The sequence below is a fragment of the Pinus tabuliformis genome, chromosome 1_2 (genome assembly GCF_031772625.1).
Source record: "Pinus tabuliformis cultivar Carrire ecotype Pingquan chromosome 1_2, CPIR1, whole genome shotgun sequence".
NCBI classification, from domain to species: Eukaryota; Viridiplantae; Streptophyta; class Pinopsida; order Pinales; family Pinaceae; genus Pinus; species Pinus tabuliformis.
The window spans coordinates 36,696,479-36,721,606 of record NC_142298.1 but is presented as its reverse complement, the minus strand read 5'-3'; the positions used below and the strand labels follow the sequence as shown (position 1 = coordinate 36,721,606).

The window sequence follows — 25,128 nt, the reverse complement described above, 5'->3', positions numbered from 1 at the left end:
GAGTGTGTGGAACTCTGCGTAGGCGTACACGGTGAGGCCAGCAAGCTGCAGACCAACACAGGCAACCGAACTGACAAGCGAATTGGTAGACAGTTTGTGACCGGCACGGGCAGAACAGGAACAGGTAGGGCCGTGCGCAGGAGCTGCGATGGGCGTTGCTAAACGAGCGACCCGACCAAGTTGGGCCACCCGACCTGTGGGCGCTACTGAACGAATCGATCAGGCTGGGCGGTTCTGCACAACCGAGCTAAGCGACTCTACACGACGAGTTGAGCGACTCTGCATGATAGCGAGTTGGGCGACCCTGTATGAAAAGCTGGGCAACCCTGCATGACGAGCTGGGAGACCCTGCACGATGATGAGTTGTAGGTGGGCGTTGTTGAACGAGTGGCTCGACCTGCATGACGACGAGCTGCAATGGGCACTGCTGAACGAGGGCGACCCGACCCGGTGAAGTAGGTGAACTGTGATTTTTGCAAATTGCAGGTTGTAACTTGGGAAGCTTTGTTGAAGGGAAATTTGAAGTTTCCACCAAAGGCTGAATTGTACTTGTACTTGTAAGATTATTGAACTATTATATTATTGAGCAGACTCTATACTTGGGAGTTAGCCCTCGCATTAAAAGAAAGTATTTTTGTTGTGCATACATATGAATGATATGATGATGATGTGAATGATTATTTCCACTATATAATGATAATGCGTAGAAGGATTGAATAAAATAACTAAGTGTTGAATGGTTCGGTGTATTCCGTACTCATAAGTATTGGTGAAAAGAAAGTGGGTAGTTGTGCCGCACCTTCCTATGTGCGGTTGAAAAACCACCGCCAGGATAGGGTCGTGATAGAGAAGGAGGCCGAGCAAAAAGCACACAATGCTATTCAACGATAGTGAAATTCATATTTTCAAGTGTATTATGTCTATAATGAGATGGAGAATCTTGTTACATGTTTTTTTTTTTAATTTCAATATATATATATACTTAACTCATATATTAAATTTTTTTATAATCAATAATAATAATTTAAAATGAAGCCCCAATTTAACCAAATTTATTGTTATTATTATTTTTTATTTTATTTTTATATTAATATGAGATATATTTTAACATAAATATATTAATACCAATTTGTGTTATTAACTATTTAATTTATATAAGTACCATGTTTGTATATATTATAACTTTGACATATATAATCCCTTAATCGGGCCGCTGGCTGCTTTTTACTAGCTGAAATCTGAACTTAGTACTCTAGGCATACTATTTTTGTATTTTTTGGTGAGATGATATTGTGTTAGATGGTAATTTTTTATTGTATTTTTAAATTTTGTGAAAATTTGAAATATTATTTTTATTAAAATGTACAAATAAATTTAATAGTATAAAAACTCAACAATTTTAAAATATAATTTTTTTATTTATTTTCTAAATAAAGTTTAAATATATTTTAAAATATTAAATATAAAAATATTTTTAATTTTAACAACTTAATTAGCAGAAATTACATTTTTTATATTTATAATCAAATTTTAAACAAATCGTAAAAAGAAAACTATTAGATAATGTTGGTACTTCAAATTTATAACTATTTAAAAATTAGATATTATTTCAAAGAGAATATTCCTTATGTGATTTTTACCGAAAAACATTATTATAATTATTTAAAAACTCTTAATTATCAAAAATTACATTATTAAAAAATTATTCCAAATTATTAAATATAAATTACCCCTGTATTTTTATTTTTTAAAACGTGGGAATTTTAAAAATCCTATTCTCAAACATGTAAGCTACAGTAGAATCTTGTGAACTTTCAGACCCATTATTTTGTAATAAAAAACATCTAAATTGAAATACAAGAAGCTTTTACAAAGAATATGGTATACACTTCGACGCCATCCACGATAAAGAAATGAGTACAGATGGTTTTAAATGTGTTGGCATGACCTTGATTTATAAGTTATGTACAACCCAACTGATAGAACCACCACGACCGATGCTATCAACACCCCACGCTTAGAAAATGTTGAACTACAAGAAGCTGGAAAGGGAATTCGTGTCAGATCTGGAAATTTGTCACTTCGCCAGTTGAACACTTTTCATCATCCTTCTTTTCTTCCTGTTTGTGATGAATGTATCCTTTTACAATACGTCCAACACCATCTCCATTTTCTTCCTTCCCAACAACACAATCATCTTTTTCTGCTGCTTTTCCCTCATCTGCACTATCGGTCTCTTCTTTCTTCTCCTGTAGAGGACGTATGATCTCCGGCGGTACTCCGGGCTTCGGTTCGTCTGGCTTCGATTTCAATTATATATATTCAGGGCGTTGCACAGAGGCCTTCTCTTCAGATACTGTCTGCGGATGAGTTGATGTTGGTAGCTCGCCAACGAACTCTTCGTCCCGCTGAGGCGCTTCTGGATTTTTTTCTTGCAGCAGTTCATTTGATTTTTCCATAGCTACAATGTGTTTTTCTTTATCTTCACCTTGTCGAATCGCCTCTAGATGTCTTGCGTTATGATCACCCTACGTAGGTGCATGGCTTCCCTTCCTTGAATCTTGTTTCCCTGTGGGACTTGATCTGTGGACGTTTGCCTGTAGCGATTGATCTTCTTTTCAACTGCCAGGAAGCGCGTCTTAACTTTGTTGCTCAGAGACGTGAACCAAACACATGGAGACACGCCATTTTCCATCCCCAAACTTGGCAGTGATACCATCGAAGTTCAAATTTCGGGGACGTCGATAACTTTTCTGAACGTCTACCCCCTGTCTACACTTTCTCCAATTTCCCTCCCACTTTCGTCCTTTCCCCCATTTCCTCCGCGCTACGTTCTCCGCTGATGACAAGATTCCCTCAGTTATTAACCCGCACTCTTAGATCTTCACTTTTATACCTTGCATAGATAAATATTGGAGTTAATAATCCCTAAAAGTACTGTAAAAAAGTTTCCCCGTGGAAAAAGTCCTAATTTTATTCATATGAAAAAAGTACATTTTGTAGATGCTTAAAGCATATGCAGATGGCTGTCCCTGTAATGATAGGAAACAAAGGTTACAATATTAAAGAAAAAATAAATTCCAGCAGGCCTATACTTTTCTGCCCTCTTCTTCTCCACCCTTCACCAACCTTCAGAGTTGGGAGTGGGTGCAATTATAGCTAGATAGTTTTCCATTGTATTCATTGGATGTTCTATTCCGATTCTTCAAATCCATGAGTTCGTTTGGTGCCGCTTACTTCCAGCTGAAGTTCTTGTTGTTGTTTCATATTGTCTGGCCCCAAATGAGTATCTGCTGTATTTTCTCCCTGTGTATATTTCTGTCCCATTTGTATGTCAGGTTCTGATCGGTTCCCTGTCGGTTCTGTTTGCATGTCCTCTTATTCCAACAAGTCGGTATGCTGCCACCCTTTGGGCCTTTTTTTGTTGTTTCTTATTCCCTTTGGGGTCCTTCCTGGCCAGTGGGCAGGTATGTTGGAGATGCCCTGTTTGCATGCAGCTGCGGCATCTGAATGTTGTATTCTCATAGTCAAGCGGTTGTGTCCTCAGTGTATTATTATAGTTCAATGTAATGTGATCAGGTAGCCCCTGACTCAGGTCCACTTCTACACATATTCTGGCAAATGTGAAAATTCCCCTGATAACTCTGTCTTCATCTATTTTTAGGAATTTCCCCAAGGAATTCCCAATGGCTATTAAAACTTTGTGATGCCAGAAGTGTAGAGGGAGGTTATGTAGCCTCACCCAAACAGGCATTGTTGAGACTTTCATAGTATTTGCATCAAAATCAGAAAACCAGGGGGTGGTGAAGAGGCCAGCATTGCCCCAAAACCAAGGCCCCTGATTGATAATACTGTCACGTTCTTGTTCTATGTTGAATCTAACTATGAAAAAACCTTTTGAGCATAGGTGAATTTCACAGTTAGGTGACCATGTGGAGAAGATCCATTGATGCAGAGTGTCGGATTTTGGCCAGAACCCATTAAATCTACAGATAACAACATCTTTGGATAGATCAGTGGGTAGATTAGTTACCTCTGACAAAGTTACTTGGAGTATTGGAGATTCCAGTTTTTGTTCCACAATATAGGGACTTGGTAGCTCTGGTGTTGGTGTTGGTTTGTGTTCCATTTTTTCCTTTCCTTTGACTGTGTCACGAAAGGAACCTGTATTTTTTGAACTGGCTCCATTGCATCCGCCACGCAGTCTCAGATTAAGAATGATAGTTGAATCATTGATGATACCATATTCCTGAAGTGTATGGATATCCTGTAGACTACGTCCTGTATATATCAGATTTTGGTATTTTGTGGGGGTTCCAAGTTGAATCTGGATTTCCTTCTTTAACTCTTGAATATTCAGCCCCTTTCTGAGCCACATGCAGTGATGTCTGCCCCCTATCAATTTGATGAAGATTTGAATCAAATCTTCGCCCATACAGTTTGAAACAACCTTTTTGGAGCCACGATCTATTGGATTGGGCGTTTTCTCTGTGAACCCAAATGCAACACTGATTTTTGTATTCTGTCCGCGCCATGGTTCCTCTGGATCTAGTTTGTATGGGTCATTTTTCAAGTACCCAGCCACTGCGTCAAGTTTTACTGGGTCCGTTGTAGTCAGCTTCCATACATTTGCGCAGGACCTCCCCTGTCCAGTTGAATACTGGGACGTAGCAGGCCCCTCGGCCCCTATCCACTCTCGCACCGTCTTGTGGGCGATGGATCTGTTGCCAGGGTATATCTCTGGCCGGTCTGGTTGATGCAATGCATCGGCGACGTCGCTGGTCATTCCAGGAACCCTAGCCATCTCCTCGTGACAGAAGCATCTATGCTCCAATGTGACATAATATGGAAAGGTAGAGATAATTATAATGATGAAACTGATAAATACCTGCTAGAGATCGTAAATTTCCACAGAGGCTCCATCAGGGAGGCCTTGAGGGAGATCGAAAGCATGACGTTTGTCGGTTTCTGACCTGAGAACATTTTGCTGGTTGTTAATGAGAAAACAACTGTAATTGCAAGTGAAATCGTGTGGAACAGTAAGGGTTTCATGCCAAACAAGAACATCCGCAGCTTGGAGACAAGGCATCATTGATAGTCCCTGCTTCATTTTCCACGCTCCCAGCACAGGATCCGACCCGTAGACCATCAAATTTTGGCCCCATTGTATGAAGTATCAAAGCCTGAAGCTCAAAGTTATCTTGCGGATGCAGGTGAACAACGAGGGTTCGAATCCTTTGCTTGCCATCGATAGAGGTAGAGATCCAATCTTTTTTCTAAAGTACTATAAAATTAAATACAGGTGTTTCAAAATAAATAATTTCGAAAGGTATAACTATATGTTCAAGGAATCACTTGGGAGATTGATCTCTACAATGTGAGCTTTAGGGGTCTCCTCCATGTGAAAAGTAGGGTCAAACTTAGACTCCATCCCGTACCTTAATCTCCTCCCCTAACACACTACCGAACAAAAATTGATAAATCAAAAATCTCAATGCTGTAAATATTGTGCTCAAATTTACAAAACAAAACCAAATAGATAAATTACTCTGTTTTAGATCTATGTATATATATATATATATATATAGGCTAGTGATTTGCATTTCTTCTCGATAGGCCTATTCTTACTGTTGGCAATACTTTTCAACATATCTTGAAAATGTTTATAGAAGGGTAAGGTATTTTGATTAATGCGATAAAGAATAAAATAAGATGTCGAGAACCAATGAAGGATTGGATGCCCCGATAGTTGTAGGGAGGGTTTGGAATATATATAAACTTTCCCAGGAAGCATTAAAGAACCACTTTAGAAAGTGCTAATAATTCTCGCAAGAAAACACTGCAATTTATTGTGTTTTGAGGTTTCATAGAATCGTGATGTGTAGGTCATAGTGATGTCTAGCATGGATTGCTCAAACCATTTCTCTCACATGGGTACATGTGCATTGTAATGCAATGTCATGCCAAGTGTAAGTCAAGTGTTAATAGTTGGATGTAATAGTCATAGAATAGATGAAGAGTCATGAGGGTAGATGAACTGTCACAAAGGGGAATGTCAAGGTCACTCCACCCTTTGCTATAAATAGTCCCTCGTAATTTATTATAAGGGCTTTTGGTCAACTAAGCTTCCGATAAGACTAGCTTGGAGAGAGATTGGACAATATTGTAATGAACCTTGGCTTCTCCACTGCGCAGAGCTAGTACATCTATTTGGAGGAGCAAGAAGTTGTGGCTGTAACATTCCGCTATCGAAACTAGTGGTTGGACATGGATGTATTGTATGACTAGAACTTACACTTATTAATATAATAAGAGCTAGCATGTTTCATGCATATGTTGTATTATATTCTATGCTATCTGGTTTACTCTAAATGATATATGTATCTGTTTACTTACGCATGCATGCATAGCTATCTATGTATGTACATATGAATCTTTTTAAAATGTGTTGTTGGTTTAACCATCACTTTGGATTTCTTTCTAACTTTCCTTCCATGTTGTGATGTATCTTTTCTTGTGTTGTCCCTTCTTAACTGCATGTTATCACAGGTTTCTAAGGGAAACACTCATCTCAACCCCCTTGTGTTAGAACTTCTCATGAACCTTCTTTGGCTCACTGCAGCTATCACATCTTTGCTACCAACAGAGTTATCTTACTTGCCTCTGTGTGAAATTGCGATCAAGGCATTACCATACGACCCACTATTAGGACTCCTACACCAAACAATATGAGGTCTAACTTCTTAATGGAGAGATCCCCTGACATGTCGGTGGGTCCAACATCATCAACAATATGTAATCAAATCCTTCTTCTCTGTGCTTGCATACATTATGCCATAATGTGTAGTTCCTACTATGTATCTTAGAATTCTTTTTCCTTCTCTACAATGTGAGTCTTTTGGAGTCTCCATAAATCTAGAAATCAAGCTAACTCCTTGTCTAATATTTGGTCTTGTAGCTGTGAGATACATGAGTCTTCCAACCAATCTTTTGAATATACTTGGACTGACATCTGATCCTTCATCATCCTTTCTTAACTTTGTACATGTTGCGACTAGTGTAGGGGCACGTTTATAATTTTCCATCTTGAATATTTTTAACAAATATTTAGCATATTTATTTTGGAAAATAAAAATTCCTTTCTCAGATTCCTCCACTTTTATGCCAAGAAAATATTTCATAAGACCAAGATCTGTCATCTGAAATTCTTTCTTCATGGCTGCTTTAAATTCATCCAATTCAAGATCACCAATATAAATCAAGTCATCCACATATAAAAAAACAATCAAAATATGTCCATGATCATTTACCTTTGTGTACAAGGTAGGCTCAATGTTTCTTTTGAAAAATCCATTCTTGATCATGTAACTGTGAATTCTGCTATACCAGGCTCTAGGCTCTTTCTTGAGTCCATAGAGCAGTTTCGCCAACCTGTAAACTTTATCTTCTTGTCCTTCAACTTCTTAACCTAAAGGCTACTGTGCAACATTTCTTCTTCTAAAATTCCATTCAAGAAGGATGAATTCACATCTATTTGATATATTTTCCACTTGTTCTGAGCTTCTATGGCTAAGAATTCTCTTACAATATCCACTCTGGCTATTGGAGCAAATGCTTCTCCAAATTCTGTTCCCGGTTGTTGCGAGAAACCATTTGCTACAAGTATTGCTTTAGATATGTCAAGTTCTCCTTTCTCATTCAACTTTGTCTTGTACACGCATTTTACACTAATGAGATTTTTTTCCTTTGAAAAATCAACCAAATCCCATGTATCATTATTTTCAATAGATTCAATTTCTTCATCCATGGCCTGCACCCAATTTTAATCTCTGATAGCTTCTTCAAACGTTGAAGGTTGGAAAGACAACAATACAAAATTTGAGCTAACATCCAAATCATCATAAATATCTTTCATACTTCTCATTCTTCTCTTACCATTTCTTGATTCATCACCTGATTGATTGTTGGGAGAATTCTGATTTTTTGATCTGCTTGAAGATCCATGATATTCAGAAAATATTGGATTCCCTATTGGCTTGACTCTCTTTGGTGTTTTCTCTTGTGATCCGCACTGCTCAGATTTTGCTACATCATCGTCTTCCATCTGCAAACTTTCAAAATCTCTTCTAGTATTATGCAACTTAACAATATTGACTTTGTCCATACCTTTATAGTTTGTCATCAAAGTCTCCCATGCTGTCTTTGCTGAAGTTGTGATCATAATTTTTTGGAACATTACTCACTCCACTCCTTGCTGGATAAGCTGAAACATTTGCGCATTCTTCTTTTTGTCTTTCTTGCATTATTCTCCCTGTATATTAGTGAGGGCTCGTTCTTCTGCTTCATATTTAAGTTCGGGAAATCCATTCGTGACATAGTCCCAAACATCATGAGACTTTAACATGGTATCCATATTAATGACCCAAACATCATAATCCTTCTCTGTAAACGGTCGAAACTCTGGATGGAAATTTGATAAAACCATCTTTCTTCGAAATAATATTCTTGAAATAATAAAACCCTCTATTGCTAAATAACTTTATAAACACTTTCCAAAAAACTTAGAAACAAATTTCCAACGCACCTTATAAATAAACTCTTTTAATAGACCGCAAATTTAATTTTTTTTATATTAAAATACTTTATTAAAAAATAAGACATTACCAAAAAAAAACCTATACAATACCTTTTAACCATCCCCTTAATACTTTTCGTATGATAACAAAATACTTTCCAAAAAACAGGTTGTTACTTATTGAAAAAGGATGTTAAAAAACTTCAATATCACTTAAAACAAAACATGAAGACACTTTGACTTCGGGACCAAAATTTTCTTAATCCATTGATTCTACGCGACCTCTGAAAGTTGTAAACGGGTTAGTGCACCTTTCAAGAGAGGATTCCTGCACTGAATTGGAGATACTTTTAATTTCGTAAGTTTACCCTAATTCAACGCATGTTGTACACTTCTAACATATTCTAGTCGTACCTTAACTCTGTGAAAATTTATGAAGTTTACCCTAAATCAATGTACGATTTACACTTCTAACATATGCTAGTCGCACCTTAACTATGTGACAATTTTGTGATTTAAAAAAAAAACTTTGGCCTTCTTTATTTGGCTTTATTTTATTGCTCTCTGAGTTCCACGAATTTTGTATTCCTTCCTGCGTTGTGATATTAATTTGTTAGAAAGCTATAAGAGGAAAAATACAATATGTGCTGTGACTCTTCTGTTGATCACACAAACATGATGATTACAATGAACCCCGTTCTCTGCTGATGAAAAGATTCCCTTGGTTCTTAACCTACACTCTTCGATCTTCCCTTTTATAACCTGCACAGATAAATCATGGAGTCAATTATCCCTAAAAGTACTGTAAAAACAAAACCAGAGAGATAAATTGCTCTATTTGGGGTGTGTGTATATATATTTATATAATATCGTGATTTGGATTACTTGTGGTTAGGCTTTTTATTACTGTCGGCCATACCTTTCAACCTATCATGAAGGTAGGTATAGAAGGGTAAGGTATCTTGATTAATGCGATAAAGAATTAAATATAATGTCGAGAATGAATGAAGGATTGGATGCCCCGATAGTTGTAGGGAGGGTTTGGCATATATATAAATATTCCCGGGAAGCATTGAAGAACCACTTTAGAAAGTGCTAATAATTCTAGCAAGTACATACTGCTATGTACTGGGATTTGAGGTTTCGTAGAATCATCATATTAATCCCTCTTGTGCCACAAGTATTACTGTTTGTCATTTTACCTTTTAGATTATATCTTTATGTGAAATGCCAAAATAAGCTAATTAGCTTATTCCTGCATTTGGAGTTGGTAAACATAGAGAGTCAGTTTATTGAGTGATTGAGTATTTGAGTGTAGAGTCAAGTCGAGTTAAGTGATAGATGTGTGGTTGCATGTGGATGCATGTCAAGGCAAGTCGCTAGTCGAAAATTATAAATACCCTTCACCGGGTTCATTGTAAGTATGACGTTTTGTGCAATCAATGGAAGAGCAACAACTTGTGTTTTATATGTGAATTCATGCTTTGTCTCCTCCGCATTTCCAACAAATTGGTATCAGAGAAAGGTTACACAGAGCGAGGGAGAACGGATTATCAACAATTCATGTGAGAGGAGAAACATATTATTTTCTTGTGGTTTGAGCATTAACGCATCCCACAATTCTATACAAGGTGCTATAACATGTTCAAGTTCAGGGGAGAGCCACGTTAATAGTAAAAAACTTAGCACAATTTAAGCAGTTGCAATTCTATCAATCTTATACAACTTGCAAATCCCAAGTATGGTGAAGATGAAAGTATGAAAAATTAGTTATTGCTACAACAACACGACGAACAAAAAAAATAAAGACAACCATTAAAATTATAGAATCTTTTCCAATGGTGCAAGAGAAATGAAATAACATGAAGACATTATTTTTGATCTTACATAGATCAACATAAAAGTTTAGTTAGCACTAGCTAGGGTACAAGTATATGTAGAAAAGAAAGATAAAGAAGACGAGGACATAGTGAATAGCAATACCAAAGTAAAGTTGAAATTGAAGAAGGCAAAAGGTTTGTAGAATATAAAGTTTGGAGCAAAAAGGGAAAAAAAGAAGGCTTATACAACATAGAGATGAGAACAACCCGCACCAACATGGAGAAGTAAAACAAGTTTTAGAATTGATCCAAGTATTGCAAGCCTATATGACACTTAGACTTGTAGGAAGTAGTGATTGTAATTAAGGGGGAGTGATAGAGATAATTTCTCCGAATTAGCTCATACTTTTGTTAGTTTAAGTTGATTCTAAATCTAGGAACAATTATTCATGCATGTGTGAGCTAATATTATCACATCTATTGTTAGCATTTTTAAGTCTATTTGGTCATTTAACCTCAAGAAATTAATGGAATAAATTAGAGTCTTTTGTCTATTGAAAATGGTATATTATAATTTCATGAAGAAAACAAATTTCACCTCAAAATTACTTACTTTATAATATTCCCACATTATCAATCAATTTCTATCCATGAATTATCAATTTAACTGAAAACACAAACTCTAATCAACAACCTCAACAACTCTTATAATAAATTTTACAATCAACAAATTATTTCTACCTTTGAAAATCACGAATTTATCCTTGAATGATCTTGTCCATTTTTGTAGGTTTTAACCCTGTACAGAAATGACCTGCAAACAAATTCTTAAAAATAGAAAATAAAAAATGGCGAGAGCATAAAACATTAAACATATATACACAAAGATTTTCCCTTGGATCCCAAAATCGGGACTACCAGATTGATTTTTCACTATATTCCTTCCAATGTTACAATACATATATATACATGTTGAAGCATCAATAAACCCAAATCCGTTAACCCTAGATTAGAAAATAACTGTATTTTGGTTGACTGAATCTACAAGATACCATGGAAAGAAAACCATCATTCTAAAAACCATGTGTGAAACCCATGCAAAAAACCATGGATAGGTATGCCCACCTAATATATGGTCCAAAAAAACACAAGGGGCTGCCCCCTTGTGACTCCCCACTACACTTGACATAGCAAAGCAGAAACTGGTCGCCCCCCTAACCCCCTCACTTCATGCCTATGGCTAGTCGTGAAAATAATACAATACACACCGAACAATTTCCCCACTTCTTAAATGAAATATAAATTATTCAATTAACCTACTACTTTAAGGAAGTAATAATGGTTCATGTTTGTTTCACCTCATTTGAATAGGTCATTCCAATGTCTTCTATCCTTGGTTAATAGATACATGGTTTGGGTGCAATTACTCATTAAAGAGGTTAATGGTAATTGAACCTCCCAAAGAACCAATTTGTATTAAATATGAACTATAAGGAATCCCATTTCATTACGTTAGAGATTTCCAAAATGAATTTTAGTTAATGCAAGTTCGTGTTGATTCGCAGGGGAAGTTCAAAATTGGTTTTCATTGATCTCATGAATGATTAGACAGAGATGACAACAAAAATTAGTTATTGGTCTGCTTGTTGGTAGATTTTTCATTTTTTTTTCAACTATATTTGGAATCATATCTATTATTCGATTTGGATTGACTTAGGTATTTGCCTTTGTAAACGAAATTGCAAGGAAGAACCAATATAGCACTTGAAGCTGATAGTTTTTGGTTCCCAACAAATGTGTATAATCTTGAGAAAAGGTTGGCTATCTGTGGTTGGGATTTATTTTGGGACAAAGAAATAATTATAATTTTTACAAAGAGTAATATTAGGCTAGTTACGGAGACTGCAACCATGTCATGAACTTCAATATATATCTAACAATCTTTTTACCCAAAAAATGAATAGCCAAACATTCATCACATTGTAAAGTATTTTATTTCTCTTTATTTACCAATGCACTGATAGTAATGCACTTGATTTACCCATGTACTTCACAGTAATTTACTTAATGTCGTAAAGGTTTTTGAATTGATACCCGTCTTTTTTATTCTACATGCACTACACTTACTACCCAAGGATATACCTTTGTGGTATGTAAGATTTCCATCTCACTTAAACTCCATGTACTTCGCCATGAAATATATCACTGTTTATCAAAGGATTTCATTTATTAAAAAAATAAAATTAGAATCATTTTTCAAAGAATATTTGTAGCGAGTGCAGTCCTAACCAAATTATACCGAGAGGATCTCCATTCACAAACATGAACAAATATTTCTCATATTGTGGCAAGAGGTATTTAATTCTTCTCATATTTTGATAAGAGGTATTTTAAATGTAAATATTCATATGGTTTAATTATTTCTATTAACTAATTATATAGATAACATCAAATGTAATGTTGGAAAGGCAGTGTAACATCCTTGCGTTGTATGTAACACTCTGTTGCTACTATGTCGGACCTAAGCTAAGACTGAGTTGTAACAGAAAATATAGGTCCGAGGTGTAACAATGAAAGTAAATATTTTATTATTAAATAAATAAGTATAATTTAATCACTTTGAAAACGAGACACCAAGAGATGAAATTCTTGCCAAATGAAATCCCATTGGTGAATGAGAATGGATAATTCTTTCACGATAAGACTTCTAGATCAAATTCTATATAAGCTTAATGGAATGGGAGATAAATATCCATTAAGTTACTTATCTGGAGAAAGATGCTAAGTTTAAGAAAAACATAAAAGCCTTGCAGGAGAGAAGGGAAAGCTTTTATGAGAAAAGCCTCGAGGGAGAGAGAGGAGAGCCTTTCTGGGAAAAGACTAGGCAAATGGATAAAAGGATCCATAAAAGAGGGATGTCACTAAAGGAAATCATATCATGAAAGAGGAAATTTAATACCCGTTGAAGAGATCAACAAGAGGTAGCTGATCCATGGCAAGAACTCTTGGATCAGGGGTGACCTGGAGGAAGCTAGTTCCAGGTTGGGTGACAGTGCATGATTTTCCAAGTGACATTCTTTCAACTAATCTGGTTTGCTTCAATTAAATAGGATGTTCTGCATGTTGAATCCTTACTCTATATGTTGTCACACCTTTAATAATATGAGTATAATTTCATGTGTTATCCTTGTTTATAACATTATTGAATACTTATGCATGTGACAACTACTAAATATAAATTTAATCGAAGTTAAATTTAGTGCTTGGAGCATAGTAGGAGGTTGTTAGTATTATGTCAAGGAGGTATGTGAAACATGGTACTAGATCTCTAATTTCAAATATTGTGGCCTATGGGCCAACCCACCTCTGTAAAATATGAATAAGTTGTAGGTCCTAAACTAGGTTCTAAACAAATAAGAGGTTTAACTAAAAAGGATTTGGTAAAAAAAAAATTGTTATAGGAAAAATATTCCAATGAGTTCTAGAGTAGTGCCCTAAGGCATTAGAATCAATAAAGGTTGAAACTAAATCTTAAAATGATTTATTGGAGGAGGATTTTGAAACCAAAGGAAATTATGAACTGAGGTTGTTTGATTTATGAATTTCAAAATAGCTAAAGTTTAATTTTTTGTAATATGAGGAGTGGAATATCCTATATGGCTTGACAATCATGTACATATAATTAGAAAAATGTTTACACTTAAGTTTTCGATATTTGATGTTTTCTATATCTCTCCAATTTGGTAGAAAATGCCAATAAACAAGACAGACTTAGAGACAACAATTGATGAGGAAGTATAACTATGCATGTGAAAGAAAAGTTGTTATCACAAACCATGCATTATAATATTCCACCATGTTATTAATCACATGGAAAGAAGATTTTATGGTACATATGGAATGGTTTATAAACTATGTTTCATAACAACCGAGGAATTCGTGGTTGTAGGTCAACATAGTCTCTATTACATTGGAACACATGTGAAGTTAATAATTTAAAATCCAAGGCATATGCCATCAATGCATGCACCTTACTGCTTGCAAGGAAGAGCAAACATTTTTCACACTTTTCCAACAAATTATTCCTTTACTTTCATTTAAACCTTCTCATTTTATGGAAACGCTGGGGGATTAAATAAGAAACTGAAAGTTTCCATTTGCATCCATTATTGCAACATATTCAATTTTTCTTGGAAAATGGTCAAAAGGCTTAAGGTTTATTTGAATTATGCAAGAAAGGTCATGTCACTGGTGCATTTGTATTCACTTCGAATAAATAGTAATTTCTAAGAATGCCTTCACTTAGATCATAGTTAATGTCTTATTGTGTCCATGAAGAAGAATGATAGAGATACTATCACTGACATAAATTCATTATTGACTAATATGAATTTCACTAGATATTCCGATCAAATATTTTGACTCCTCTCCTTACTACCAAGATGTTGTACATCATTATTGACAAACCAAAACAACAAGGTAGAAATCCAAGCTAGTGCTAAAGAGACCATATGTTGTTTTTTTGGATAAATATGCCTTATGAATAAAACAATAAATAACTATTTTCATGCTTCAATGTAATCAAGGGTCTAATCATGATGTGGACATTGAGAAAAAAAATAAGATAAGAGTAGGGAGACATGGAGGACAAGTTTAACGCTCCTTTTATTTAGCAGAGGTATCAGGAAAAAAAATGATTTGCATCCATTTAATAATAGATGGAGGTAATCCACTAAGCCTTTTAAGGGCAGTAACACATGCATGCATATTATCATGCTTATCCTTGAAGGTGTAAGGATTATGATAATGTCACTATGATTGATCATCACCTTAAATAATTCAAGATTCAACAATCTTGAATTTTTTGTTGTTGTAATATATATTATGCTGATAATATACATATGACGAGTGAATGGAGGGTTGCAACCAAATATTAACCTGTCGAATATACTGTGGTTTCTATTGGTCGTGTATATGACCCAATTTGTGGAAAATTTTCTAAAAAATGCGGTAAGCTTGTGGGACCTAAGCGATATGATTTGGAATTTAAAAATGAACTGACAAAATTTAAATTAGTAGTCACTTTCTGCTACTATACTCGTTATTTTACCAATGCTACAATGATTCAAAGAGGTGTCGTTCTACATCAATTCGAATATCTGAGAAGTCTTGACACTGGAGAATGACAATCAAGGTGTTGGTTTTATCAACCTATTGTGTTATTCCATAGATATTTTCCGTCTCTGCTCAAATTAAGTTGCTGCTTCCAGAGATTTAAAAAACCCTATGCCTTTGAGCCTCTAAGGCACACTCAATTATGTTAGTTTCAGGAAGAGTGTATTATTGCTAGTTTAAAGCACAACACCGCCTTCCCAATGGGATAAAATCACCTTAAGCGTTGTTGTTTCCCTTTCAATCTACCTTGTCGCCTTTCTGCTTATCCGTTGATCTGGAGGTGTTCGTGTGAAATTATGGATCGAGATTGTGCATCTGTACCAAATCATGAGTATATCCATTATGGAAACAACTAAATTGTTTTAGAATACTCTACACCCATAAACTCATTTAGTTGGATAATGGTTATCCACATTGACATACTCGTAAAAGTAGCCAGTTGGATAATGTTTGTCCTGATCCTCACATTGACAACTGGTTCTTAGCTCTATCTTACCTTTGTGTTGTAAATTTGGAACACAGAGGATACACATAACTAGGATCGAAAAGATTGTTTTAAAAATTCCTGTATCCATTATGTTATTGGGTCTAAGTTTATAGACACCAGGTTTACCCTTTGTTGTGAGGGAAACCTGTGAAGTATTTTCCTCGAGCAGGTGAGTGTGTTTCATTGGTGGCCTTGTGGCTGCATCCACATATAAATAATCCCCATACCCATTCATTGGTATTGAGTTTCATCTCCTTCTAGATTAGGGGTAAGAAGGGGAATGTTGGGGTCGACGACTTTGGAGTAGTCAGAGCTTCTTAGCCAATTTTGATGTTAGGATCTATAGAAATACAGGTTGTCGAATTCTCAAAAATTCCTTCTCCTTGATTAAAGAAGAAAAGTTGTTGCTGATGTCAATAGATCGAAGCTCTCCCTAGGAAAATTTACTGTTTAAAAAGCGACAGGAATTTGCGGATACGTGAAGCCTGCTAGGGTTCAAAGGCTATAAATATTTTTTATTCGCAGTTCATATTAGCTAAGAAAGGGCCTCTTGGCATCATATGGATTGTGATGCACCTGGAGTGCAAGCTCAGGAAGAACCAGGTCGCAGACACAGATATCAACGTCTTTGTTGAATCTATTCTCTATCCTGGGGTGTCAATTGCACTCCACCTATCCAACAATTTGCTTCTTGGGGTTGTGAGGATATATTCTTGGAAGGTGAAATACCTCTTCAACGACTCAAGTGAAACCTTGGTAAAGACCAAGTAAGAATTTTGAACGAATGATTTTTATTTACCAAAAGAAATTTGAAGAATTCTACTATGAATTGGTTTTCATTTAAGTCGAATTTGAAATCCTGTCATGTCCAATATGTTATCTCTCATATTTCTTTTCACCTTTGTTTTAAATGATGCCTATGCCTATAATAATCTCGAGAGGTAGGGAGGTGAGGTGCGTCAGTCGTTCTCAGAATGCTGACTGAGAAAAGTCCTCGAGCTAACTATTGTAGAAATTACAAGCTAGAAAGAGAAGCTCTATGCGTTGTCGAACATCTAACGCCCTAGTGAGTAGGGTTAAGACACATGTGGAGCCTCACAATCCATATTATGCTTAGTGGACCAGCTGGATATGCTCACAGTGATGCACCTAGGAAATGACCGAGTCACTAGACATGTTAACTTTTATGCGCAGGGATCTCCCTATTTTAGGCATCCAAAAGCCATCATGATTTCCTACTTAAGTAAGTTCGATTTCCAAAGTGGTTAAGTGGGAAGACTTAAGATCATCTGCACATAACTGTGTGTAGGTTCGAACCCCACAGTCGACAGTTTTTAAAGGGCGAGTATTTAAAGAAAATTGGTTATTCTACTAAATAAGGGGTCTCTTATTACAAGTCAGAATTTCAATAATTTTCGGATGCATTAATTAAATTAGGAGTAATTATGTATGTGTGTGTATATTTTACATGAGCTATTTTTTTTATGCATCAAGCATCCCATAAGAGTGTGAATAATTTCCCCTCAGAGTTGCATGATTACATTATGCTTTGAGGGTTGTAAGTTCATCATCTCTCATTTTTCATACAATGAATGTTGTGGATGAATGATAATAATATATGGCTCATTTGTGTGCTTACGATGAGCTACATGGCATTCTTACAGGCATGGATGGCACAAATTCTCACTAATTACCATGATTTTAAATTGGTTTAAGATGCTTACACATAATATACCTAGTTTTAGATGTTTATAGTAGAGATGGATGAGTGAACAATTTGTAATAGTTGTAAAGTATGGTTATTGTATTGAAAGTTGGATGATGGATTTTAGTGGTATGGACATGATTTCATATAAATATGAATGAAAGTGTTGAAAGAAGTAATGGTGGCTAAAGAAAGTTGAATCCTATGTTTAACTGCATGCCAATAGGTCTCTTCTTCCATACTATCATCATATTAGTTGTTCATATTAAAATTAAATTATTAGTTGTACGATTGCTAAAAGTAATCTATCCAAGGGAATAGCTTAATGGGATGAAGGTTATATTCCTAGAGATCTTAAGAAAGGATGAAAGATGAAGGGAAGAAACGTTGAACCCTTATGAGGTAACTGGAAAACAAAAATAGATACATCATGGTCAACATGAGGAAAAATCAAGGATAAAAATGTATAGAGGGAATCTATATAAGTCACAGGAAATAAATTCATGAAATTCTATCAACATTAGCAGAAATTGATGGTTATTTAATTAATTTTCATCATAGAATAGATTCTGAAGGTTTTCTTTAATTGTATCTCTTCATGAAGTTTCCCATGAAATATTGATAAGCTCATGAAAGACAGGTCTCTGTACGTGGTATGAGACTATGCATTTTTAAAATTGTCTTTCAATTTAACATTTTGTGTTATTTGGTGCATCTAAATGTAATGTTTCAATTCATTTTGGATGTGGTTTTGCCACTGGTTGAACCGTTTAATTCACCCTTATCAGGAAAATTCTCCAAATATACATTATTGAAGGGAACTAAACCTTACCAGGTCATTATTCAGATATTCAGTAGCAACATGCATATTTAAATTGATATGCATAGTTTGAAACTTACAGGTTTCTTTTTCCATAAAGCAATATCCTAATAATTGTAATTGAGATATGCAAGAAGCACAAGTTATATTTCCAATCTAGATTGAATTAGGGTCAGAGTTGCGAAGTGTATGCACACATGTAATAGAACTCAATATATACATGTTGAAGAAGACATCATACATCAATAATTTTATGACCTTCATAAGTATGTGAATGGGACTGGCACCCAAAACTACATATAGAATAAATACAGGATGGGTGTAAAAGAAACTCATAGTGCTCCTCGATTAATAGTAGTAATACAATATTAAAAACAAGCTCAAGGGCACATTCTCAAGTTCACTCAAATTCTAATGTGTCAATTATTGCAACTCAAGGTATGAAACCTCAAAATTCACAACCTGGAGGTGCATATCAATCCAAATATAGATGGGTTTCTCACAAATAGGGACCTTTCAAAATCTGCAGCAAGAAAAAGATGCTTCCAGTAGAATGATTGTGGATCTTACGAATGTACTTATTGTGGAAATTGATAAGATTAAAATGATCTATCTGCTTCTACTATATATAAACAAAGTATACATGCTTTATGAGAACATAAATGACAAACATATTAGATATGGTGGTTGAAATAGAGAAATTCATAGTAGCCTAATGACTAACAAGAAGTGTACACTAGATTCAGAGAATGACTTGTCCGAATTAATTAACAAAATTTTGGTAAACCAAAAGGTTTTGCATTAATACAACTTATGATGATCTAAGGATCTTATGTTACTAGTAAAATAATACGTGCTTCAAGTAAGGTGTGACATATAAAATGTCTAGGTGATGAAGAGAGAGGATAACAAACCATGCAACAACTCGTTGCTAAATTAATAGGATGATTCCACCATATTGATGGCTAAGTGCTACTAGTAATCAAGATTGTTGTGCACAAAGATATTTGGTATCTAGAAATCCATTCAAATTAATTCACAATCGTACAATCTGGGATGCATATTTTGTACCACTATTTCCTACCAAGCAATATTGGGGAAATCTACCTGTCAGATTGCATTGATAGTGCTATTTGGTTTTGAATATGGAAACATAACAATTGTTGCATAAACGATGTGGGAATTCATGTTAATGAAATTGATAATTGATAAATGAGTTATATTCTCCTATATTCCAGGGGTGATTTAATGTTTAAGGTGAGGTGTCAACATGTAAATGACCTAGGTTCACACCCTGGTACACATAGTGCCTAAAAACTTAGAGGGTGTGGAATTGAGAACATTGTAACCTTCACTTATGATTCATGTATAGATGTATGTACATGCATACTGATTGTTCGATTAGTTTTGGATATACACTGAATTATTCATGGCCAACAAGGTGTTGGAAGTAGTGTTAAAAAAAGGAGCAAACATGAAATCATATGGTATAACTGGGTTATGGGTGGTGTACTTTTCAATACCAAACAATTATTTTCTTGGCTAAAGACAAGGTTAAGGTTGTTATTAAACTTAAAATATAATATTAAAGGGCATACTAGATTAGCTGTCAAAAACCTGCTTTATGATTGGGTGGAGGTCATATTCTGTTGTTATTAAGACCTTCTCTAGTGACATATTCAATCCCCAAATTGCAAGTTATTGGTATTTTAAAGTTGTATTATGCATGATTACCTCTATGTTATCATTTGGCTGAAAATTTCCTGCAACCATAAGATACATGAAAAGGGTTAGCTAAATAAAATCACTTGAATACTTTGAAATAAATTATCCAGTTATGCTTTGGTTGTAGAAATTGAACAAATCCATGAATTCCTTATTCTCCAATTGACAAACCGAGCATGGTTTGATTGGACTTGTCTAAAGTTAGTGTGAATAAATAAAGGAATTTTTTGTGTTGACTTGACGTTATCTTAATTATACTAACATTATTTGAAAACATGTGGATAAGGGACAAATTGTGCATGTAATGCTATGGACATTTGGTATTGTGTACACGTTGTACATGTGATACTGTGTACATGTGGTACATATGGTACTGGTGTGGATGTAGGTATTACATGAGGTTGGATAACATGTATAGATGTATGTGTGTGATGCACACTATGTGTATGTGCAAACGGTTGAGGAGAAGGCACTAGGTGGTCGTTTGGTGTGGCAACCAATCTAGAGTGCGTGCATAAGTGGAAGTTAAGAAGTGATTAAAGGATAAGTATCAATGTTTTATTTCAGTTTAGTATGCATGTGATTTATGATTCTGGTCTATGATGATGACATGTTATCTATGATTGGGTTTATGATGATTATATATGATTTTGATGGTTATGTTTTAAGCTAACCTGATGTAATATTTTTATACATGTTGATTGGTCAAATGTGCTAGTTTGACTTGTTGTGACTAACGTAGGGAGACTGCAGCAAGCAAGTGTTCAACAAAAACACAAATGCATTAGAATAACATGTATTCTTCTTATTATTTAAATACAATGAAATTGAAGATGAGGAATCATAGTTAAATGGTAGGCAACATTAACCCGTAGTTTCTCAAATAGTAGTACTGTTATATCATGTTATGACGTTAATTGTGGTAAACAAATTTGATTTTTTTTTAGGGCATCTAATGTCTCTCACAAAATTGATTGAAACAAATGTTACAGGTAGCAATTGAAGGAGATTTCTCGTAGAACTCCTTTTTAACCTATATATTGGAAGATTTGATTCAGGTGGCAAGGTCTTGGGAACCTGTAATTTCAAAAATAGCTACTTGAGAACGAGGAAATAAATTTTAAGATGCAGTATTACACCGAGGATGGGGTAAATTTAAGGGGGGGAGTATGTAACACCCCTTGATTGTATGTAACAACCTGTTGCTACCATGACGAACCTAAGTTAAGACTGAGCTGTAATAGAAAAGCTAGGTCTGAGGTATAACAATGAAAATAAATACTTTATTGTTAAATAAATAAATAAAAACTAATCTCTTGGAAAATGAGACACCAAGGGATGATATTCTTGCCAAATGAAATCCCATTTGTGAATGGGAATGGATAATTCTTTCATGATAATACTTCTAGATCAAATTATAGATAAGCTTAATTGATCCAGGTGGATATTGGTGGCCACCTGCCAATTCCACTTGGACCCCCACCATTGTTTCTTTCAGTTTTTCAGTTTCCCTAATTGTAGCATAGTTAACTATTTTTATTAGCTTTTCGGGTCCTAAACTTCCGAAGCCATTTTGAGGCCCTAAACGATGTTTTTTTGGCAATCGCTCGCTGAGTGACTTCATTGAAGTCGCTCAGAGGTAGATTATCAAAAAAATTCGTTTAGGGCCTCAAAACAGCTCCGAAGTTTAGGACTCGAAAAAATTACTAAAAATAGTAAATTGTGCTACAATTAAGGAAACTAAAAAACTAAAAGAAAAAATGGTGGGAGTCCAAGTGGAATTGGTGGGTGGCCACCAATATCCACCTGGATCATTCCCCCCCCCCCCCCCCCGAGGAAGCAATGGTCCTAGTTGCATTGAGTTCCTCCATGAGATGAGGAAACTTCTGCTAAACTTGGTCCCTCGTGAGCCACTTGCCCTGGTGAAGGAGTTCTTCATCTGTGTTTCCATGATCCAATCAGTTGCAGCTTGTTCCTTGAATTCTGGATTTAGCTCTGTTGGTGTGAGGTATTTTGCAATGTCGAATGTGTCTAGTAATGGTGGAAAGTATGGCCGAAGGCGATCCACATTAAACACTGGGTGCAGGCCAAGGAATGGAGGAATGTTCATCTCAAAAGAATTATCTCCCACAACCTTGGTGATGGTGTATGGCCCATATCAAAGTAGGTGAATCCTGCGGTGGGGTCTAGCGAGGCGCTCCTTCTGCAAATGTAGCCAAACTTTTTCGCCCACTTGGAATTTGTGTAGCATTGTTCCTCTACTTGTGCTTGGCATTGGTTTTGTCCAATATGTCATGGACCTATTGGCAGATGTGTTGAATATGCTCAATGAAGCTATTTTCCTTGTCGGATTCGGACTGGACATGAGCCAAATCTCCTTGAGTCGCTGCAACTGGTATGGCCACATGAATGGGACATAGTGACTGGAATCCCAAGCCCACCTGAAAAGGGTTGTGGCTAGTCGAGCTGTGGAGAGCCCAGTTGTAGCTATGTTGGACATAGGGGAGGCTCTCATCCCATGTGCGTGGATGATTTGAGTTGTACATGCACAGAATGTGTACGATCATCTTGTTGATGACCTCTGTCTGGCCATCCATTTGGGGATGGAAAGTTGTGGACTTAGTGAGCTTGGTGTCCAGCATCGACCAGAGACTAGACCAAAATGTACTGAGGAACCTGTTGTCTTGATCTGAGATGATAAACTGGGGGATCCCAAAGTGTACCCACACTCATTCAAAGAAGAGTTTAGTAGTGGCTTCTGCTGTGATACTCTTCTTGTAGGCTGCCATAATGGCCATCTTCGAGAATTTGTCGACAACCACAAAAGCACAGTTGTTGCCATGCTTAGTAGAAGGAAGGCCTAACATGTAATCCATGGAGATGGATTCCCAAGGTAGACTAGGGGTAGGAAGAGAGGATAGAGACCTTGCTTCTTCATGGTCGGTTTGGCGATGGTGCAGGCAGTGTAGGATCTGATGTACTTCTCGACATCTTGTCAAAGATTCAGCCAATAGAACTACTTCTACAATATAGCCAATGTTTTCTCGACCCCAAAATGCCCAACAACCCGATTGTAGTGTGCTTCCCAAATCATCTTCGCATGCTCACTTGACGGAACACAAAGGTGTCCCATATGGCATAACAGAGCATCCTGGAGTTGAAAACCTAGAACTTTCTGACCCTCCAAGAGTGTATGGTATGTGTGGCCGAATTCTAGGTCGCTTTTGTAGAGAAGTGGCCAATTAGAAGTCTTGTTCCCACAAGAGTTGAGCACGGTAGTTACTGCCATGATCAGTGGTTGGCTGAGGCAGTTTGCAACATTATTTGTGCTTCCCTTCTTGCACTTGATATTCAAATGGAATTGTTGTAGGTATGGGGACCACTTCTGATGGCGATCATTCTGCAACTTCCCTTGCGTTTGTATGAACTACAGGTGTTGGTGGTGTGTGTGGATGACCATTTCCTTCCCTAAAATCTTGTGTTTCCATTGTCGGCAGGCATGCACAATGGAATACATCTCTTTATCATAAGTGGGATACTTCCAGACCGTGTCTAAAAGTGTCTCACTATGAAATTTCACTGGATGCCCTTGTTGAGTAAGGATTGCCCCAGTAGCATAGTTAGAGGCATCTCTCTCAATCTCAAATGGTTGTTGCAAGTCTGGTAATGTGAGCACCGGTGTAGAGCAGAGGTGATGCTTCAACTCTACGAATGCCTTCTATTGAGATTTAGACCAAAACAAATTTTCTTTTGCTTCTCCTTTGGTGACTTGACTGAAGGGACAAGTGATATGAGAGAACCCCAACATGAACCTATGGTAGAAATTGGCAAGACCCAAAAAGCTATGGAGCTCTGTTAGAGTGGTTGGGGCTGGCCAATCCCGAATGACTTGGATTTTGGTTGGATCCACATGCACTCCCCATTCATCAATAATGTATCTCAGATATTGAACCTGTGTCATGTCAAAAGTACATTTCTCCAATTGGCACACAACTTGTGTTGCTGCATTGTTTGGAGAACCCGTCGGATGTGGTGGAGGTGCTCTTCCCAAATCTGGCTGAAGATCAGGATGCCATCCATGTATACCATTACAAATGAGTTGGTGAATGGTAGTAAGATGTCATCCATGAGCCTCATGAAGGTTGCAGGAGAATTCGTCAACCTGAAAGGCATAACCAACCATTAAGAAAGGCCCTCCTTGGCTTTGAAGGTAATCTTCCACACATCCGATGGTTCAATTGGTACCAGGTGATATCTGGACTTCAAGTCGATCTTGCTGAAATATTTTTCTCCCTTGGATTGGTCCAGAAGGTCATAAATCTATGGCATCGGGTACCTATTCCAGACAGTGATCTTGTTCAACGCCCGATAGTCAATTCAGATTCTCCAAGTCCCATCCTTCATATGTACCAACATGATCGAGCTCCCACAGGGCAATGAACTCGGCCGAATGTGACCTTTCTTCAATAGCTCCTGAATTTTCCTCTTGATTTCATCGTTCTCCAAAACAGAGCATCGATAGATTGGTCCATTGGGTAACAACGCACCTGGGATTAGATTGATGGAGTGCTTGACCTGACAGTGCAAAGGAACCCTTGTAGGGGAGGTGAAGATGTCCTCATACTCCTCTATGACCTTGCCCATATGTTGTTGTCATGTGGAGGGGACTTGTCTGGAGGTCATGGACATTGTCTTCATCTTTTCTTGAGGGCATATCACCAGGAAAATAAATTTCCCAGTTTTTGAAATGAGCTTACTGCATTGTTTTGCAGTAACCAGAGAGATGGCGTAGGCAGGGCTACCTATGGTATCTTGTACAAA

At 36.4% G+C, this 25,128-nt stretch overlaps 1 pseudogene; it reads right to left on the bottom strand.

The window, feature by feature from the left end:
- Window positions 1-257: 257 nt before the first annotated feature.
- On the bottom strand, window positions 258-5,431 carry LOC149204285 (uncharacterized; annotated as a pseudogene).
- Window positions 5,432-25,128: the final 19,697 nt, after the last annotated feature.